Genomic DNA, 20,966 nt, shown 5'->3' on the forward strand with positions numbered 1-20,966 from the left:
TTTATCAACCAATGAGAGCAACATATATTTACAGCGTACAGAAAGACATCTCACAGCAGAAGTGCTGTCCTTTCTCACCATTCCTTATTTAGGAAGATTTAGAAATATGGGATGATGCACAGGCTTCAACCTTAGGCACTAAAATTATTGTGGGGATTTTTAATGGTCATTGTAACAAGAGAAACAAGTGGATGGTATTAATTCTTTAACAAAATGATCTGTAAGCATCCTAGTGCATGAGAGAAGCTCCTAATGCTCAATTTCTACCCTTACAAATGTCTCTAACACACACACACACACACACACACACACACACACACACACTCACAAATATTACATATATATGATATATGTCAAACTCGAATATAATTTATATGTTCAATTAGTTACTTCAACTTGACAAATTATAATTTCATCACATATGAGTAAGTTCATGGGTTTTATAGGCTAATAGTCTAACAAAAGTTGGAGCAACATTATCAATCTTTCTAAAATTCAGTTAGCTTATATATGAAATAAAAATAATATCATCAACTCATGAGACCAATTAACTATTGGCAAATAATCAGCAATCTTAAAAATTAGTCTTTTATGCAATAGTCATTTATCAGAGCTTACAATCTAAAGTGAGTTGATTTCAGTTAGTGCTCGCTCTGCCTTCTGTGATCACCCAAAAGGGAAGCTGGGATGAAGACATTGTGACTTTTCCTACATGTGTCCAGTATTTCTCCATAAGATTAGCCCAAGCTTGTTCACTGGTAGTGTTGGAGGTCCAAGAGCTAGAACAGAAATTTATAAGCTTTTATTTCAAGCCTCTGCTTGCATAGAGATCATCCCATTGGTCAGAGCAAATCTAATGGTCAAGCCATAAGTCAGCCTTGAAAGTAATTATTAAAGCATGAAGACATGGGGACTGTGTGAAAAGTTGGGTTAATAAATACAATCTACCTGTTATAACAGATTACAAAGTAGTTTTCAGAATCACTATTGTGATTTAAACTTTCCCTTCTGTGAGTGTAGAAGCCTCGTAAGACGAAAGAAGCTAATAACACTTAGAAGATTCAAGTTCATGAAACACATGAGATTTTATAGGATTCTTCTCAAGATTCTAAAAGCAGTATTCAGTTGCTAGTAGAGAAGAGATAATGTGGTGGAACTGCTTGCAGGCTCTGCATAGAGCTCCAGACATTCAACATTTATGAGCTAGGATTTCTGTACTGCAGGTGCCTTCGAGTGACATAGGCTACTAACCCGCCCATGATCCTTGTAAGTAAGCCCAATAAACTCATTAGTTCATTAAGCAAGAGTTGGGTGGAATTGTTTCTTTGGTGTGTCACCTGTGCCCTACCATGCCTTTTTAGGAAAAGCCATACAACCATCACAAATGTCTTTATATGTAAAATATTTGGGACAATACATGACGTACAATGTACTCAATAATTATTAGTGACTAAGAAGAGTAGTAGAAGGCTATACGTAACATTTCAGACTTTCTATCCAGTACAATTGAGAATTATTGCAAGTTAAAATTTATAGTAGTATTTATAGTTAAGTCTATTTATTTCTGAAGAGATTTTTCCCCCAATGGTACAGACTTCTGAAATTTCATCATATTACTCAGAATTTATTACTTAGACCTGATACAACTTACTTTGAATCTTTTGAAAAACTGCAAAACAAATAATGAGGAAAATATCATGAAGAAAATGAGTTTTTCAAGAGTCTATTAATAATAGTAGATAGTTGATAGAAGTAATACATATAAATATGTTTTTAGTGTGAAGGGTTTATTTTCTCCAATGAAGTCTAACAGACAACCTTGAATATATTGAACTTGAACTCCAAGTCGTAGGAAAACTCATAGAAGTTTCTTAGTAAAATTCTTCATAGGGTCACCAAACAAATCTCATTCTTGATAAATAATTATGCACTGACATAGTATTACTGGACCTTGAAATAGCTTGAAAAGGCTTTAGAAAAAACAAAGGTTTTCACTGAACCTTCAGAATGTGCACTGGCCCTACCTCCAGTTCTACTTTCATGCTCAAACATGACATGTGCAGACTCAGGATATAGGCTGCAGCAACAGAATGTGTGCTAAGAGAGAGGTTGGATATCCCTGGAAACTAGAAATACACAAGGAGCCCATCAGATAGGAAATACCAAATCATTCCCTTTCAGTGAACAACTTCACAGAGCTTGCATTCTGCTTACAAATCCATGGGCAGAATATAGATTTGGTTTTTTTTGTTAAAGATATTTCACTAATTTTTTCTCTTCCTGTTTAGACTAGATTCTGTTCTCTGCATCAAAATGAAAGCCCAGTGGTTTTGATCAGGTTGCCAAATCTTTGTTGGTAACTATTTCATCCACAATTTGTGAAGTTTGCTTGCTATAGAAGGTCTATCTCAATCATCCTTTCCAATACGCAGATCTAGTCTGTTTCTGTTGGTATCACAGGATTTGCCTTAGTAGTGGAGTCCTTTGCTTTCCTCCATGTCCTCTTACTAAATACTTTTTAGCTTGCTATTTACATCACAATTGCTACTGAGATATATTAGCACACATCTGGTGACTTTAAACAGCATAGGTATTGCATCTTGCATTTCTGGAAATCAAAAGTCCTGAAGTAAAGGTGTTGACAGACTCTGAGAACTCATTTCCATGATTTTTGAGATTCCTTATTGTTGTTGTTGTTGTTTTGGTGGTGATAGTGGTGGTGGTGGTGTATGTGTGTGTGCACACACGTCAACATGCATCCTATGGCACACATGTGGGTGCCAGAAGACTACATTTGGGAATTAGGTCTCTCCTTCCATTTTTATGTGGGTTCCAGGGGTCAAACCCAGATTACTGGACTTATAGGGCAAAAGTCCTTACTCACTAAACTATGTGGTCAACCCAACTTTTCAGCTTCTTGATAGCTCCTGCATTCCTTGGCACCAGACCCTTTCTCTCCCATGTACCCTTTCTTTCTTCTTTTTTTTTAAGAATAGAAGGAAAAGAGTGAAAGTGATAAAAAAAATTATATGCATGTATCAATATTAAAGAAAATATTTTTTTAACAAAGAGACCAACTGAAATTCAAGGTTGTAAAATTCCATCAAACATTTGGGCTAGGGAGACCAGAGAGCCTCATCAAAAAAGGTCATGAGCTGAGATTAGGTTTTAAAGAACAGGATCCAGATAATCTGCAATATTCTATAAACCTTGAAGTGAGGAGAGATAGGAAAGCTAAAAATAAGGCCACTTTTGGTGAAGTGTGTGAGGTCTTGTCTCAACAAGAGTGTGACACTTTCAAAAATAGCAAATCATTTTAAAGCTGATGCTGCAGACTCTAGATGTTTCCCCAGGCTTCTGAAGAGCAGAAAAACCAAGGGAGATGTCTTGAAAGGAGCATAGCTGTGATGTGTAAGAGTAACAGGACACAGCAATTGATTCCTATGACAGTCCCCCATGAGGCAAGACTGGGGTATATGCTGTAGCAGAGAAAAATGAATGAGACCAGACACTCTCTCAAGGTCAAAAACATAGAGTATATTGAATTAATATTGAAAAGGGACAGGGGAGAATGTCGAGGGAAGCACCAAAGATTATGTGTATAAAAGATACAGGAGTTAAAACCTTTGTTTTTTGATTAGACAGAAAAGGGGAAATGCTGTGGGATGTCTTTCTGCAGACTGTATGTGTTGCTCTCACTGGTTGATAAATAAAGCTGTTTGGCCAATGGTGAGGTAGAATAAGGTTTGCTGTACATTCAAATTGAGGACAGAGATGAAGCAAAGTGGAGTCAGGAGAGATGCCAGCCCACAACCCAAGGAGCAACAGGATGCCAGCAGACTGGTAATGTCACGGCCATGTGGCAACATGTAGATTAATAGAAGTGTGTTAATTTTTTTAAAGATGAAATAACGAGCTAGCAAGAAGCCTGAGCCATAGGCCATACAGTTTGTAATTAACAAATAAAAGGGGGAAGAGGAGGACAGGAGATATTTAAAGGGTGGGGAAGGCAAAGAACTTGGTGTGGAAATCTAAAAGTACAATTAGGTTATGGTATGTTTTAGATCATGAAGAGGAAGAGTGTTTCTAGTAATATGAAACTAGAGAGGTATGGGAGGAGTGATGAATGTGTATGAAAAGCCACATCATGAATGAGAACAACAAGGACAGCACCCTCCTAAAATAGCCTTGCATGACTGACTGACTGTGAGGGCAGGTGAGGGCTGACCACTGAGAGATCATAACATGCATTGCTCAGATTACGATGGTGAACTCTTCACTCTAAAGCACAGTTCCTCTGGATACTCCTGACTCTATGGATCCAGGCTGTATAGATGCACTGACGTTACCCAGATTCTAGAGCCCTTGGTAGATATACAGGGTCAGCCATAATGTCAAGTTCAGGGGAGTTCCCCCAACTGCCTGCTGAGGAGCTGTGGTCTCTTTTGTTTTGTCTTTAATCAATAATCACCAGAAAAATCAGCCATGCTGCTGAAGTATAGGATGAAGACAGAGAAAATTGCTATATACAAAGAGTCAGGCTTGGAAATTGCTGAACATTCAGCTGGTGTTGAATGAATATCTCAGAAAGTTCTAATAGGATTACAAGGTTGTTGCTTCTATTCAGGGTTAACCGATCTTAGATTCATGGATAGTGTTGGGATAAGAGTTGATTTATAAGCCGGGCGGTGGTGGCACACGCCTTTAATCCCAGCACTCGGGAGGCAGAGCCAGGCGGATCTCTGTGAGTTCGAGGCCAGCCTGGTCTCCAAAGCGAGTTCCAGGAAAGGCGCAAAGCTACACAGAGAAACCCTGTCTCGAAAAACCAAAAAAAAAAAAAAAAAAAAAAAAGAGTTGATTTATACAGGGAAAATGGAATAATATTTGTTTACAAGGAAATTAAGTAATACTAGTGGGAGCCCAGCAAGACCTATGACTGCCAAAACTTTACTTTCTCTTCTTGTTTTCACACTTGCTGTGTCGGTCATCAATTACTCAATGACATTTTGTTGCTACAGGGAAACAGAGGATAGTTTATTGTTGTGACTCCAGTTATTTCGTTTCTGTTCCAGGTTTTCCACCAGATTGTTAACTCATATGGCCATGAACACTCTAGGTGACTGTTTTCTGTTCTTTGCCTATACATTTCCTCTTGGCTCAACCATCATATGAAATATCAATGAGGAGGCTTAATTTGCCAACAACTTTTGTTACCTCTTACTTGGTAAATTTCTATTTAGCCTTTGACTTATGTTTATCCCCCATAGAGAAATATACTTGTCTTATACAGTAATTCTCCCATTAAAACCAGCCAGGTCTAGAGAGGTATCTCCATGGAGAACTCATTTGTCAGACAAGAGTAAAGACCTGAATTTGGATGCTCTGAAGACATATAAAACCAGAGTTGGTAGTGTCTTCGTGTTGAGAATCCCTGAAAGCTTGCAGGGATTGTACAATTGTGAACAAGAGACTCCCAAACAAAGTGGAAAGTGAGAAATAATGCCTGAGGTTGTCCTCTGACTTCATACACATAAACACACATCACACACACATACACACACACACACACACACACACACACACACACATACACACAGAGAGAGAAAGAGACAGACACAGACAGAGAGATGAAGAGACAGACAGACTGAGAGACACCTACACGCATACACACAGAAAGAAAGAACAACACTTGAAATAAAGTATTATACATTTGCTTCATGTAAATTTTCTTTTAAAATACATATACCAGGTTTATGGCACACAGCATGGCAGAAAAGAAGTTTAATTATAACAGGCTTTCACATGAGGGTGGTTGCCAATGAAATAGGGTGAGGATGGCCAGTCTCTACCAGAAAGCAAGAATTTGTTTGGAAATTAACACTGATGCCTTAGTCATGCTAACTTGTGAGTCAACTTAATCTTCTAAAGAGAGTGAATCAAAGTGGATAAAATAAGAACCAAATCAATAACTATCCCTGGGATTCAGCCACAGCTGTCATTTAATAATATGAAGTCTTGGAAACCAGAGCCACAGATTCCTTACCTACAAAACAAAAAGGTACTATCTTCATTATAGATTCTGAGAAGGAATTCAATAGATTATTTTCTTGGTTCATTCGTGTTTAGGAGGATTAATCTCATTCAGTTGCTATCACCTGACCTAAATGAAAAGAGATACAGGTAGAGAAAGAAAGGAGGGTACATAGCATTATCTGAGATGGAAAGCAGATCCAGCATAGAATTTACTTGCTAAAGAAGTTTCTCCAAGTACCATTATACCTCTCCCAATTCAACACTCAATGTTTTCACAGTTGAGCCATAATGATTCAGAAAGAAAGTAATAAAATGTTGTTTCTGGAGGAAAGAATGAACATAAAACAATGTTTTAAAGGATATGATTATTGTAGTAACTTTGAGAGGAAAAAAGGGAGTTTTCATAGAGAGATGACTGATGTTTTACAGAAACACCAGTGCTCACAGTTTTTATGTCTTGTAAGTCACAAACATGATTTTTCTTACTTTGGGAAAAGGGAATTGCTGACTAAGGGACCATTATCTGAAACACCTTCCTCCCTAGTATGGAATCATGATTTAAGTATACTCTTAGCCTAGGGTGTTCTGAGTTGGAATAGAGCAGGATGAGGTGGAGACAAAGGAAACATAAACCATCCCAAATTCTACCCACATGAACTCAAAGAGCATGCTCTTCATCATTAATTAATTCATTTTTTTCCTCTGTGTGTGTGTGTGTGTGTGCATGTGTGTTGTACACATTCATGTGTGTGAATATGCCATGGCAAGTGTACATCAAAGTGTACATCAAAGATGCAGCAATCACAGGACAACGCCAGCTGTTAGTCTTCACCTTCCACTGTGTTTGAAACATCTTATTGGTTATCTTTCGTTCAGCCCAGACTATCTAACACAAGCTTATTATAGAGATGCTCTGTCTCCACCTCCCATCTTTCCATAGGAGTACTGGGATTTCTGACGCTTGTGTTAAACATCTGGCCTCTATATGGGTTCTAGACATATGGATTTTGGTCTGCATATTTGAATGACAATTACTTTTGTCTACTTGACCATCTCCTTACCTCCAAATTTTGTTTTTTTTAGACAGGGTCTCATGTGGCCCAGACTAGCCTCAGACTTCTAATCTTCCAGTAGTTATCTTCTGAGTGCTAGGGGGAACTATGTATAGCTCTAGATAAACATGTTCTTCTTTCCTGTTAATTTTTTTAAGTATCATATATGTGTACTGTATTCAAATTATTTCCCCCTCCCATATACCCTACCCCTCCTCAAATTCATGACCTCATTGTCTTTATTTTTGTTACAAACCCATAATATATATGCTGAGTCCATTTAGCATTGTGTGTATGTGTATGTTTTTAGAGCTGACCACTTGGTATTGGTTTACTAACTAGAGCACTCATCCCTTCAGATGATTATTACTTCTCCCTCACTGGGCAGTCATTAATTGCTTATAGCTTTTCATCTAGGGGTGTGGCCCTGTGAGACTTCCTCATCCACAATGGCATGTCAACTAGTGTTGCCACTGTTCAAGTCTTGTTCAGACAGCCATATTCTTCAAATTTCACAGATGCAGCTTCCCGGTCTTATATAGAAGACATAGTCCAACATTCTGGTCCTCTGACTCTTTGAATCTTTCTGTTCTGTCTTCCATGATGCTCTCAGTTCTTCTTACTGTGGATTTCAGGTTCATTTTTAAAAAGTGATCCTGGTCTAAATCTTTCTTTTTTTCACTGAAAAGATGAATACGCAAAGACTCTCATTTTTAGTGATTTCCTCAAAAATCACAAAACAGCAGTAAGCCCATAGCATCCCTATTTCCTAATAACTAACATGAATCAAACCATGTCTAGACTAGAAATTCCCTTAAGAAGCTTTTCCTGGGTTGGAAGCTGTTGACCATGTCTTAAGATACCAAAGTGCCTAGGTACTTGGAGACACTACTACCTGGATCATCAGTATGCTTACCAGTTCCACTTCTTAAGAAGTATCTATTCTATATTACTAGACTTACACAATATAAATTTATTTTCTCAGATTTCAAAATCCACTACATTGACATGTTGGAGTCTATAGTAAATTCTATAGTTGGATTCTGTAGTGTTCTAAGGAATGTGGAGAAGAAATTGTTCTATGCCTCTTGCCTTAGATTACAGAAGGCACAAGGTCAAGTCATTCAACAGTCTAGCATAGAGGAGGAGTGAGTTATGAGGTCCCACCCTTGAGTAGCTATTGACTGTTAATGGCTTCTACGAAAGAGAAGGTCAAGTTTTCTAAGAGTGTGGCCCCTTGTAAGTGAGCCATGCTCTGGTTTATGGTCCCATACCTAAGATTGTATGGGCATAACAAGATGGACCTAGTGATTTATGAGAGAGAGAGAGAGAGAGAGAGAGAGAGAGAGAGAGAGAGAGAGAGAGAGAGATATTGAAGAAGTTGAGAGGTGGTGAGGAGGTCATAAATTGATCTGAGAGGAGTTGGGGAGATGATTATGGATGAATAGAATAAAAATAAATTATATGAAATTTTCGAAGAAGCAATAAGAATATTACATTAAATAAATGAGGCTGTCTTTACATGATGTTCTTCCTCTATGCAGGCCTGTTTACAAATTTCCCCTTTTGGTAAAGATAGTCATATTGGATTAAGTCCTCTTATTTTAACTTAATTACTTCTGTAAAACTGCTCACTCTCAAGGCTGAAGAGATGACTCAGTGGTTAAGAGTGCTCATTGCTTTTCCAGAGGATCCAAGTTTAATTCCCAGTACCCATGTTGGGTGGATCACAACCACTTGTAACTGCAGCTCCAAGGGATTCACCTCTTGCCTTAGACTATGGAAGGCACAAGATCAAGTCATTCATGTGCTAGCATGGAGTTCTAACTTCCAGGAGTACCTACACATGAATAGATATCTGTAAATACCCTTAAGTAAAAATGAATCATTTTTAAAAGCTGCTGTCTCCAATAATATGGCATTCTGAAGTACAGAAGTTAGGATTTCAATATACAGATGCAAAGACAAAATGTAACTTGCAACAGACTCCAAGGTCCAAAACAAAGGGATTTTGCTAGGCTGACACACAAATGTCTCTTCACCCTGTTTAACATAATAGGTAGTTATACATTAAATTCTACTTGCTGGGAATTTTTTACATGCTGTAGAGTTTTGCTACCATCCTTCTAGCTCAAAGTGCTGGCTAGGCCATGTCTTCCTTTTCCTTATTTCTGTAGCTCCCCAAGGATAGCACTGCTACTACATTTAACTCAAAGAAAATTCTGTATCCTTAGGTTAGCTTCCTAATACAGCCTTAACTGTGCCTCCTTATGTTCATAAAATACCTGATTTATTGATTATTTAAAATGGTCTAGTAAATATGCTAAGTGCTTTGCACTCATTACCTGATTTTATTCAAAATAGCTATGAAGCCGATCTTCTTTTACCTCATTTCACAGATTGAGAAATCAGAGTTAGGGCTAAGAGATTTTTCATAACTTTACCGGTATCAAAAGTGTTTTAATTGGGGGCTGAGGACTTAGTTCAGTGGTAGATCACTTGACTATCAAGTGCAAGGCCCTGAGTTCAGTCCTCAGCTCTGAAAAAAAAGTGTTTTAATTGGTTTAAATCTTGGAAGTCTGATTTCATATAGAGTAAGGCTATACAATATTCATAACAAGTGCAGCTAAGGCCTCTCTTCTTTGATGCCCTAGTTGGTGGCGGGGGGAGGGGGGGATGATCCAGAATAGAAAGTTTTAAGCCATAAATGGTGATATCAGGCACATTAAGCTCTTTCCTAGGAACCATGTTCCTCAGGCACCAGGCACCAGGGTCCTCCACTGTCATGGTCTCATCTTTCCACAATCTTTGAGTAGTGATAGCCAAAAGTAACCTATTTAGTGGACACCATACAGTGATCAGTTAAAGTACATCTATGGTTTCCTGATCAAATTTGGAAGTGAAAAATTTTTTAATACAAATTAAAGATAAGTCATAAATACCACTAGATCTCTCTCCTGTGGGGAAAGCATTTAAAACTCTTTACAATGCCCGTTGTGCCCAAAGCTATGTAGAAGGAAAATATCAACCTAGTGTAGAATACAATAGTTCATGTCTTCAAAAGTCCACTTGCTGTTTTTTGGAAATTATAACACACAAAATTAGTGACATAATTCAGTGGTTATAGCATTGGTCTAGCACAGTCAAGTCTCTAGGTTCTACCTCAATGCCACATGAAATAAATAACTAAGAAATTATAATAAACATGCTTAAATCTGAGAGTAGTATACCCAAAATCCCGTGGAGACAAACTGGCTGCAACTGAAACCTTGAGAGATCTTATCCTTTGCAGCTCTTTTTTTTTAATTTTTAAAATTTATTCTTCTCCCATATATTACACATCAATTACAGTTCCCCTTCCCTCCTCTCCTCCCAGTTCCTTTCCTTCACCCCCAATCTCATCTACTCCTCCTCTTTTTCTCTGCAGAAAAGGGCAGGCCTCACAGGGATGTCAACTAAATATCAAGTTGCAATAAGACTAGGAACCTCCCCTCATATTAAGGCTAGACAAGGCAACACAGTACGAGAAAAGGGTCCCCCCTTTTTTATTTATCTTTTATTGTGGTAAATATGTAAATATTACATGCGGAGTTTTTTTGGTTTTGTTTTTTGTTTTTTACCATTATAAGAATTTTTTTTTTTTTTTTTTTTTTTTGGTTTTTCGAGACAGGGTTTCTCTGTGTAGCTTTGCGCCTTTCCTGGAACTCGCTTTGGAGACCAGGTTGGCCTCGAACTCACAGAGATCCGCCTGGCTCTGCCTCCCGAGTGCTGGGATTAAAGGCGTGCGCCACCACCACCCGGCCCATTATAAGAATTTTTAAGTATATCATTCACTGGCACAAGTACTTTTGAAGTATGGTATAACTGTCATCACCATCCATTCCAGGATATTTCATCATCCTTACCCAAATTCTTTATGCTTCACTGTGTTTTCTCTCTACCATACCTCAAATGGCAACCACCAGGTTTCAACAGGCACTGATTCTATGCAATTTGACTACTCTAGGTATATATTTCATCTATGCTATTTATGACCCTCTTAATGATACAACTAGTAAATACATTTACCTAATTTCTGTAAACCGTTCTAGCAAATTACTGAAACTAAGGAAGGTATTGTGGGATCTTCCACTTTCTAGCTAAGTCAGACGGAAGGTCTGAGTATTCTAGAGACCCATAGTTTTCAAGTGGTATCAGAAGCATGGTGGGTTATCCAGCAAAAGGAATCCACACTAACGTTAAGTATATAGTAAGCAATTAAATATTTAAATTGTTAATTAAATTATAAGACATGCAATTGTCATTTACCTGGAAGTGATTCATTTTTGTAGGAACACCCTGTACGTTTGTTCACAAAACCATTTTTGTTGAGTGTGAGTATATAGAAAGTTTATTTTCATCCATAAACTCAGTAAAGATGAGAGATTAGTTTGAAATATGCCCAGTCTCCAAACAGAAGTGTTAAAACTTTGGTTAACTATGTTTAACCAATTTATGCCAAGTCCAGAGTAAGTGACGACAGTGGCATGATTCAGGAAGCAGGAGTTAGGACATTCTAAAGGGTCTATTTGTTTAGCTTCTTATGGCTCCTAGTAAGTCTCAATAAACTGTGCAGAGCTCCATTCTGTAGACCTCAGTGAAAGCTCTGGTCCCTCATGGTGGGAGTTTGTCCTTAACTATTTTTGTATTTTCTTAGTGATCATACATTGTAAAAGGTTCCTTCCCTCACAGTGTAAGTAATCTTTCTCAATCTGCTTCCTTGGATACAAAAGCAGGATAATAATAATGAGCAATATGCTGTGAGTTTTTACTATGTAAGGGGCACTGTCCTGGAAATTTGTTATGTCATATATTCTCTATAAAATTCATATGAAGTCATTATTAGTATGGATTATTGCTTAAATGATTTCCTCAAAGCACTCAATCAGAATACCATGGATTCAAGTTTTGAGCTCCATCTTTATTATTCTGAATCCCATGTGTCTATTATATGAGATCTCACATTGCTCTGGATTATTTTCAATGGACACAGGTACCCACAGGAACTGAAAACTGCCCCAAATGCAACATTCCTAAGCTCTTTGTCTACAGCTGCTTTATTCAAAGGACCAACCAGAATTGTGGGGTGAGGAAAGTAGTCAGAATGATTCCTCTTCCTTCTTTGTATACTGGATTAGCTTGTGACCCCTTGTTTTCAATAAATCCGATTGCAAATGGTGAGTGAAGATGGAATTTGTATATTCATTCTATTGACTTAATTAGGTGATCGACATGTTGAATTCTTTTTATATATTCATAGGAGAAATAATATTGTTAACCAGAGATAACATAATTTAAATGTTAAAAGTTTTTTTAAGTCTTCATACAATGACTTCCAGCAAGTCCAAGATTGCTTAATACTAATTAGTAATAACCATTAAGTAATCATTTATGGATTTTTCTGAGTGTTCAGAGATACTAATGGGTTTTAGAACTACTTGGGACTCTTCCTGAGGTCAAAGGAAGAAAATAAAGTATGAAGTGCTAACAAAATATATGAGGTGACTAATGGACAGGTTGTATATATAAAGAGATTCCAGAAGAAAAACACTGAATTTTTACAGCATACATTTAAACAAATAGGAATCTCACTGCCATAGCCTCTTGTCTTCACTTAAGAGCAAGGAAGGCTGATAACACTGTGTATAGTCATCTTCCATATCAGATTGTTAATGATTTTTTAGCCATCATGTCACTAGTCCAGACCACCTCTGCAGCCACTGTCACCCTTAGATGAAAAGTCCTGTGGAAAAGCAATGAGATGATAATGCCACATTTGATAAGGCATTAATTGACTCATCAATTCTATGTAGCACAAATAAATAATCTACACATGGGTTTTGTATGGTAATCATTAATACAGAAAACAGCTCATCTAATGACCAGGTAATTCTTTAAGCTTTTACTACACATTTCAGCCAACAAGATGATAATAAATCAAATGAAATGAAAAGATGTATGATAGCATATGATATCATAATGTTTTGACTTGTAAGGGGGTAATTCAAAGTATAATTAAATTTGAGAATTTTATTTTAAATTGTGCAATGGCACTCATGATTTCCTCCATATATAAATGAAATAACATTATATAGATTATAAATGAAAAAATAATGGAAATAACATACAAAGTGGGTATAATTGAAATAATAGACTAATAGCTGACTTGTCATTTTTTAAAATTGAGTCATCAATGAAGATAATAAAAGAACATAAATGAGATTTTGAATTACTTAATTGATTCTGGCTCCCAAAAAATCAAGTCTGAATATCTATGGTCATCAAGTCAATTGACTATATTATTAGCCAACATTGTTATACATACTGATTATTATTCTTGTGTGGCTTGGAATTCATAAGGTTTATATACAGCATGCTTGGCCTCCCATGTACCTCTTACATACTGTTCTTATATTTGAGGAATGCATTTGTTTTAAATAAGATGTAATTGATACTTTCCAAATATAAAAATCTCTTTTTTAGGTATATCAGGCTCCATCCCTGTAGTAAAATTAAGCTTGCTCCTAGTTTCATATTAAGAAGAGAGTCATAAAAATGAATAGCTTTTTCTCATGAGCAAAATACTTCAACAAGAATTATATTTGCGTAATGGCCAATCATGTAAGCACATTGGGGCTATTATATGGTATGTATTTGATAAAGTATATTCTGCAAACATTTTGACTTCAATATGTTATCTCCAAACACTAAATTATGACCTTACTCTTAATCTCAAGAATTCACATCTGCAATATATAATTTTGTGTTTTGTTTGGAAAAGAACATTTGAAAGGTCCAAAGAAGTTTTAGTGGTGAGAAGGGAGGAGTAAAACTACTTGTGAACTGGAAAGCAATAGATTAAAACACTTTCAAGAAGATACTGGAAAGAAATATGTTAGTGTTTAAGTGTGATCTCATCTCATAACTGTAGATAATGTTTACCTTATCATATTTTGATTTGTTCTCTGTAGTGTGAATATAGTTTTAGAAAAACAAGTGTGGGATTGCAAAACCCAGTGCCCTGCTTTCATGTTTCTCTGTTACCCTTTTCATGTGTGGTTTGTGTTCAGTTAACAGTTTCAAATCTGTTAGTTCTCTCTTCCACATGATTAGCAAATATGTAAGATAAGCTCCTAGGGCCTAGGTCAAAGTCTCTCATCATTTGCTGTTCTGTGAGAAACACACATCCGAATTCTTATCTTTCCTCACCTCTCACCTTCCTTTGCTCTCCCTCCAGAGCTTTTAATATGAGAAAGACATTCTGTGGGAAAACTGTAGAAAATCTAAGTGTTTAAAAATATACTAAACAGGATAGTTCAAACTAGGGTGGTTCTCTGTCTTTCTATACATCACTATTATATTATCTTCCTCATTTTCAGAGGCAGTTGGCTCTCTGTATTTGTGGGTTCTATGTCAATGGCTTCCACCAACTACAGATAAAAAATGTTCAAAAAATTTAACATTACTGAACATGGATAGACTTCCTTGTCACTGTTCTCCATACATACAATATAACAGCTATTTACATGGCTTAGCATTAGGTATTTCCAATAATTTTGAGATGATTTAAGGCATTTCAGAGGACATATATATATAGGTAATATGCAAACACTTTAGCTTAAGATCTTCAATATCCACTAATTTTGGTACCCACAGAAGTCTTTAAATCAATTTCCCGACAATACCAGAAATTTTAAAACATAATAAAAATGTCTAAAAGAGTCTATTTACATTTATTAGAGGTCTAGGAAATACAGAGGAACAATGAATAACTTTATCATGTTATAGACACACAAATTCCTATATGTTAAGGAATGATAAAGGTTTACATACCTTCATTTTCACTATGGTATTCAATGAGACCATGAGAAAGGAAAACCTGCAAATAGCATCTAATCAACACAATGTTAAGCTTCTGCTAAGCACATGTTTAGTCGGCAGAAGTTATAAGAAAACTAAATATATATAGTAGAATACCTTCCTTTAAAATGTTTAACTGAAGACACTACATATGTTTTAAACAACATATGTACATTTATAGGTACATAGGCATATCTCTTTCAAAAATAACAAAACAAAAAGTACTGGGAATCCTAAAATTCATTCAAGGAAATACACTTATCCTTGGGCTAGTCTACAAATGACTGGGTCTTAAATCATGAACAGAATTTGTAATGCTTATATTGGTGTATATTAATTATGTATGACAATGAGTTTCACTATGACATTTTCATATGCACACCTGTTTGTCAGTCATAGTCACTCCCATATATTGCCTGTTTTGTTACTCTCCTAGTCCTGTGGATCCACTTCCTCTTCACAGCTAACTCCTTTCTACTTCCATGTCCTTTTATTCCCCTTGGTGATGCAGGGAATTTTCTAGGGTTGTTCACTGGAGCACAGATGAGGGTTTATTTACATTCACACGAGCCCCTGAGCAGTAGCTACACAACTGAAGAAAATGAGTCTCTCCCCCGTCAACCATGAAATATACATACATACTCAGAAAAGAGTTGAAGGGGATATAAGGACATGAGCTTCTCTCCCTTGTGTCATGGGGTGGTGGCAGGAATAGATTAAACTATAAAAAACACATGAGTGATTTGGAAAAAATTCTCATTGTGAGACACAAGAAGAGTTATGAGTGATCCACACTGATCATTCAAATTTTGGCCCTTTAACAGGCAAAAGTTTCATTCCTTATCCTGCTACTTTTCTACCTGCCCAATTTTTTTGGACACTTTAAATCATCCGAAGAGGATGGTGCTGCTCCCATCCACACACAAACAATGTTTAAAATAAGAGCAACAGACCTTATAACACAAGCCAAAGAAAATCAAAACTATAATTTTGTTTCGGTATGGAGCATTAAAGTTCACTGGACAGTGTTTCTGATTTCCTCTCTTCTCAGATGAATTAAATACATTTGTGAGATTTTGTCTTCTGTCACTAGGAAATCGCAGACTCTTTCAGCCAAATTATGTGTAAAGAATGCAATGATAGCTCCCAATGCATCCAGATCAGCGTACAGTTATAAATGTGGAGTTTCTAAAACTTGGGCATAGAGTCATATAACGTTTGTTGTAGGGGTTACCCAGCATAGCAGAGTGCATCAAACAGCATTCTTGAGTAGCTAAAACTCCTGCATCCTAGAGGTGTTTCTCTGCAAATGAGCACACATCTTTGTGAAAGTCTGGACATAGAATCAAAACCAACTTGAAACATTTACCATGAACTGTTTCTAGACATGGAGTTGATGGTGAATAAAAGTGCGAGTTGATTATCATTTTTCCACTAGAAGTAGATAATGGGTTATTTTTCAAGAGAGACTAACAGAAAAAGACTTCATTTCCATGATTTTTCTGTTACTATTTCTGAGTCACAGATTATCATCCAAGACTTTTAAGCAACTTGGATATAGACACCATGTTACTTTGACTTTTCTTATTCCCTACACATAAAAACATGTATAGTATATAGTACAGATTTAATATATGATCACAAAGTATAACAGTATGAAGGGGAAACAGTTTCAATTAGAAACTAAGATATATAAGTATAAAGTGATTAAGAAATTGAAATCTTGAACCATTTTTAGTATATTTATTCATATAGATTCCCAGCTTCTTGTTTTAAAACTTATATTCTCTAAATGATTATATCTACATATCCTGAGCTGTAAAGTACTAAGATAATTTCACAGAACTCTCAAGCAACATAATTGAATAGAGAGCATTATTCTACTACCCCCCCCCCTTAAGTAGTTGCTTATTGGCAGTGGGCTGGAAGGGATGGCAGAATTAACATTCACAGACAACATCACACACCAGTCACTAGGGCATCATAAGAGTGATGGGAAAGTGCCTGAAGGCCCCCTCTTCAATAGCAAGTGGGTAGGTAGGGGGCTGGAGTGTCGATGCGGCAGCCTTAGGTCACCTCTGCTTAGTAGGCACGGTTAGAGTTGAAGAGAGATTCACTGGCTGCGGCTCCAGACTGATCATTTAGGGTATACTTTCCTTGACAAGCGAGGCTGTTGGCCAGGGCTCGCTTGATGTATTCCTCCTGGGCAGCCTTCAGGTTCTCCTTCTTCCCATCCCAGGCCTTCAGAGCAGAGGCCTGCAGTGCTCGGCCATAAGAGAAAGTCAAGGCCCATGGCTTCAGCAGTGGGCACTTGTTGATAGCATTGAGGTTGATGGACACCTCTTCCTCACTCTGCCCTCAGGACAGAAAAGTGACCCCAGGGAGAGCAGAGGGCACTGTGCCACTAAGCGCTGTGACAGTTGCCATGGCAATCTCTTCATTGGAAAATTTCTGGGTACAGGCATGGCCTGGGGTGACCATGTTGGGCTTCAGCAATGTTCCTTCCAGATAGATATGGTGGTCTCAGAGCCTTGTAGACAGCAGCCAGTACCTTCTTAGTTACATACTGACAGGGCTTTAAGTCATGGTCCCCATCAGGGAGGATGTCAGGTTCCACAATGGGTACAATGCCATTCTGCTGGCAGATGCTGGCATAATGGGCCAGAACATTGGCATTTTCCGTGATGGCAAGGACTGAGGGAGTATGTTCCCCAATCTTTAGCACACAACTCCACTTAGCAAAGTCAGCTCCCTCCTCCTTTTACTGAGCACAGCCTCAGACAGCCCATCTAGCCCTTGGGTGGAGGTCTCGCCATTGGTTCCCACCAGGGGCACCCAACCTTTATCTACCTTAATGCCTACAACACTGCCCTTGGACTTGATAACTTAGGGGAAGGGACGTCCATCATCTGCCTTCTGGTGCAGTGTTTCATGGAAGAGAATCACAACCCCAATGCAGGGATTCACACGGTCATCAGCAGTTGGCGGTAGAAGCACCTATTCTATTTCATGTTCTCAGTGCCAATGGACTGCAGCCGCTTGGCAATGCTTCCGGTGGACTCATCTGCAGCCAGGATGCCCTTGCCAGGAGCCACAATTCTATGAGCGATGTCAGCCAGCTCCTTCTTCTGCTCCAGGGTCAGGGCTGGGTATGGGTAGGGCATGGCGCCCATGGTAGCACGTTCCTGGCACAGGAGGGGGTGAACCTCTATTCTACTTTTATAGTAAATATATTCAGTAAAGTGTTCAGAGAGGTGAGAGGTTGAATGATACCCAAAGCCACAAACAGTAGAGTAAGGACTCAACACAAGTTTAGGTTCTATACCATCCAGAGCATACAATATCCAAACTGATAGCAATAGAGGAAAACATTTACGTTGCTGCAGCTTTTTTTTTTAATTGCATACAGTGGTTAAAAAACAAACAAACAAAAAAAAACCTTCCATTGGTGCATTGGTGTCAGAGTCCTCGTCCCACAAATTACCAGTTTGGGCAAATTATCTTGAGCATGTTATTTCAACTCATTGGATCTGTCTTTTAATCTGAATACTGAGTGATATCTACCCCAAATATGAGATACAAATGTCAAACAAGATACTATCTAGGCACTGTACACCTTTCCCATTAGTGGTCACTCTTATCATCTCTCATTCCCAGTATTATGGAATTTGTTACAGCAGATTGGGATAGATTGTGTGACTTCTGAGATCATCTTGATTGTTTAAACAACATGTGCTTTCTGATTCTCAAAATCTCTTCTCAACACACCCTTATGTGGTGGTATTGTGTTCCCCGAAATATTGTCCACCCTAATAAACTTATCTGGGGTCAGAGACAGAACAGCCACAATATTAAACATAGAGGATAGGTAGTAGTAACACATGCCTTTAATCCCACCACTTGGGAGGCAGAGCTAGGCAGAAATCCATGTGTTCAAGGATACAGCCAAGCATAGTGACTCATGCCTTTAATCCCAGAAAGCGAGCCTTTAATCCCAGGGAATGATGGTAGAAGGCAGAAAGATATATAAGGCGTGAGGACCAGGAACTAGAAGCTTTTGGCTGGTTAAGCATTTGGCTGGTTAAGCTTTTGGCTGGTTAAGCATTTGGCTGGTTAAGCTTTCAGGCTTCTAGCAGCACAGTTCAGCTGAGAGCCATTCGGATATGAGGACACAGAGGCTTCCAGTCTGAGGAAACAAGACCAGCTGAGAAGTTGGCCAGGTGATGTTAGTTGTGGCTTGTTCTGTCTCTCTCTGACCATTAGTGTTCACCCCAATAACTGGCCTCAGGTTTGATTTTACTAATAAGACCTTCTAAGATTCCTGCTACACCCTTATGTAAACTTAGCCCATTAGAACTTGAACTCACAATTTGGGTTGATTACACATTAAAATATATGGAGTCCCGCATCTGAAGAATTAGATTTAATTTTGGAGTGAGAAGAGGAGCTTTTCAGTGAAAGACTTCAGTAGGAAGTGTTTTTAAGTTTATTTTCATGTTCATAAAATTTAAAGGGCAGTATAGGTTTCTTTTATGACCAGACATAAGGAGTACTTCAGTGCAAACATTGTGCTTTGCTGTTCTAATCCTTTAACAAGCTCCTCTACACTTCACACCAGTTCAGTTGACATAGGCTTTATTATATTACTCTCCTTTTACCCAGATGAAAGGTAAACACTAAGAAACTAATTAACCAAGCTCACCCAGAAAGTCACAAGACTATTTGAACCCAATGGTGCTTCCAGAAATCATGCTTATAACTACAGTACAGTCTACATTTCTCTCCAAAGATTGCTTGTTTTAGATAGCTTTAGCTGCCAGCTAGACACAGGCTAGAGTCATCTGATAAGGGAGTATCAAATGAGGGATTACGCAGATAGGATTGGCCCGTGGGCATATCTGTGGAGGACTGTCTTGCTTGTTAATGGATGTAGAAAGAATCCAATCACTGTGGGCAATGCTGTTTCCTGGGCAGTTGGTCTTGGGCTATTTGAGAAAGCTTTGAGTGACCCTGCATGAACCAGCAAGATGCTTTGCTTCACAGTATTGTTTTAAATCCCTATTTGAGTTCCTGCCCTGATTTCTCTCAATAGTGTGACCTAAGAGTGTAAGCCAAATAAATATTGTCCTCTTCTAAGTCACTTTTTGAGAGCATTTTATCACAGCAGTAGAAAGTAAACAAGAAAACTGCCCATCAGTCACGTGTGTGCATGGAATCTACAGAATAGTGCTGATGCTGAACACGTCAAACTCAGCACAAACTCCTCCATAGCAGAAGCTGTGGATACCCTGGTGAAAATCCCCTTGGCTTTTCCTTTCTTGTAAAGCTACAGGAAGATTCACAGTAAGTGACCACCTTTTTCATCTGGGCTTTTCCAAACCCTGCCTGGAGGCTTTTTCTGGACCTTTGGAGGCAGGGTACACAAAAGACATGCCTAACCTAGAAGTACAAGTGCATCAAAGTCTCTTGGCACAACCTTCAATCAACTAAGAACATATAAAAAGACTCTCAGCCTCTCCATCTCATTCTTTTTCAGAAAGTCCTTGGGGCACTGAGTCACAACAGTAACCACACAGTAACCAGGACAGATTTTATTGGCTCCTTTCCCCTCTCAGAATCCAAACTCTGCTGTTTTCTGGGATTGTTTCTCTAATAAAATGCTTTCTTGTCATTCAAGACTTAGCTTGCTCCTCTGCACACGTCCCTTCCCAATCTTGCTATCTTATATAGGAGAACAACAACAACAACAAACGATCCACGGGCATTTTCCTAATGATATCTATCTCTCACATGGCATGATATAATAATCTGTTGAATGAGCCGCCTGTAAATCTACATTATTTGTGGTCAGAACAATTTACTCAGTGTTCACTTCTTCTGTACCTATTATTTGCTAGATTGTACAGATTAACTGAGGAAATCAAGAATGTCAGATAAAGTATAAATGAAAATAAGTGTATTTTGGAACTACAATTGTATTAA

At 38.0% G+C, this 20,966-nt stretch overlaps 1 pseudogene; it reads right to left on the minus strand.

The window, feature by feature from the left end:
* Nucleotides 1-16,903: 16,903 nt before the first annotated feature.
* On the minus strand, nt 16,904-18,148 carry LOC131896813 (fructose-bisphosphate aldolase A-like; annotated as a pseudogene).
* Between the last annotated feature and the right edge of the window lie 2,818 nt (nt 18,149-20,966).

The sequence above is a fragment of the Peromyscus eremicus genome, chromosome 20 (genome assembly GCF_949786415.1).
Source record: "Peromyscus eremicus chromosome 20, PerEre_H2_v1, whole genome shotgun sequence".
Classification (NCBI taxonomy): domain Eukaryota; kingdom Metazoa; phylum Chordata; class Mammalia; order Rodentia; family Cricetidae; genus Peromyscus; species Peromyscus eremicus.